The 1,525-nt window shown below is 62.2% G+C and overlaps 1 pseudogene; it reads left to right on the top strand.

The window, feature by feature from the left end:
- The first annotated feature begins 235 nt into the window (after positions 1–235).
- On the top strand, positions 236–581 carry LOC111735453 (annotated as a pseudogene).
- The last annotated feature ends 944 nt before the right edge of the window (positions 582–1,525 follow it).

Raw genomic sequence — 1,525 nt, 5'->3', positions numbered from 1 at the left:
GGTCGCGCAGGGCGCGACATCTCGGCGATGCCTATGTATTGATCTGTATAGATCTCAGTAAATCTTCCGGCTTTAGGAAGCGCCCGTGACCTATCGCGTAGTTTCAGACGCGTCTCAGCTCATCCGCCCACGCTGGAGGCTCGGCCGGCTGGAGGGGCGCCGAGGGCGGGGGCGGGGATGACGCGCGGCCGCCGCGCGCAGCCTGGATGACGCACGCTGGGGGCCGGCGGTGGCCATGCGGCGGGCTGCGGGGGACAAGGCGGGCGCCGGCGGAGCGCGGGCTGCGAGGCCGCCGGGGGGCGCCCTGCGTCCGGACCCCGCGGCGGGGCGGCGGCCTCCCTCCGCGCAGCCCCCCGCCCGCGCCCACAGCGGGAGCCGCGGCGGGGACTCGCAGGCCACGAGCCTGACGCTCGACTTGGCCCCAGATGTCTTCACCATGCGGGTGTTGCTGGAGGAGACCGGGGAGATGTTCCGAGTGACAAACTGCCGCGCGGACACGACCGTGCTGGAGCTCAAAAAGGAGTTGGACCTGATAGCCGGCATCCCCTTGAACCTCCAGCGGCTCCAGTACCTGGACCAAGGTGGCCCCTGCGCACCCCCGCCCCTCGCCACGTGTACTCCCTCGACCCGGGGCTCCCAGTCCCCTTTTAAAACCTGCGGTCCCGGAAGGGGAGCTTGCCCACGCGAGAGCCCCCCTGAGTTCGAAACAAACCCCAGATGGAAAAGCAAACCCTGGCCACTTAGGGACCGCCCAACCCCAGACGGGCGAGTTCACGGGAGCCCTCAGATCTCAAGGCGAGACCCCACTCCACAAGCAGTGCTGCTGGGATTAGGGCTCCAGTCCCAAAGCTAGCTGTGTAGTCAGCCCTGCCAACCTGAGCAAATTGTACCCACCTGGGGACCCCAGGTCCCCAAACATGCTGGCATGGCAGGACCCCTCGGAAGCCCAGACCCTCAAGCTCCCCATGTCTTTGTCCGGGACCCAAGTCCCAAGGCCAACAGTTCCCACACACGACTGCAGGTCTGAGACAAAGCCCAGGACCCCAATCACAGGCCAACCTGCTCACATCCGGACCCCAGACTCAAACTTCAAGTCCTCATGCTAGACATGTGGACATCAGAACCCCCAATCCACCAGCCAGCCATGTCCACACGAGGGCAACAAAGACCGAAACAAACCTACCCACTTCAGGACCCCAAAACCCAGAATAGACCTGCCCGAGACTGAACCCCAAATCTCCAGGGTAACCGTGACTACCTCAGAACCCCCCCAAATCCTCTGGTAACTGTGTCCACACAAGGACGCCAAAGTTCAGAGCAAACCGTGCCTACTTAGGGACCCCAAAATTCAGAACATACCTGCCCACGACAACCCCAAATCTCCAGAGAAACTTAGAGTATCTCAGAACCCCAAATCCTCTGGCATCTATGCCCATGCCAGGATGTTAAAGATCAGAATAAACCCTGCCCACTTCAGGACCCCAAAACCTTTTAAGAGACTTTGCTAAGACTGAACCCCAGATTC

Source organism: Pteropus vampyrus, unplaced genomic scaffold, assembly GCF_000151845.1.
Source record: "Pteropus vampyrus isolate Shadow unplaced genomic scaffold, Pvam_2.0 Scaffold1000001187, whole genome shotgun sequence".
Lineage (NCBI taxonomy): Eukaryota > Metazoa > Chordata > Mammalia > Chiroptera > Pteropodidae > Pteropus > Pteropus vampyrus.
The sequence above is the reverse complement of the archived record's forward strand: the minus strand, read 5'-3'. Positions and strand labels throughout refer to the sequence as shown.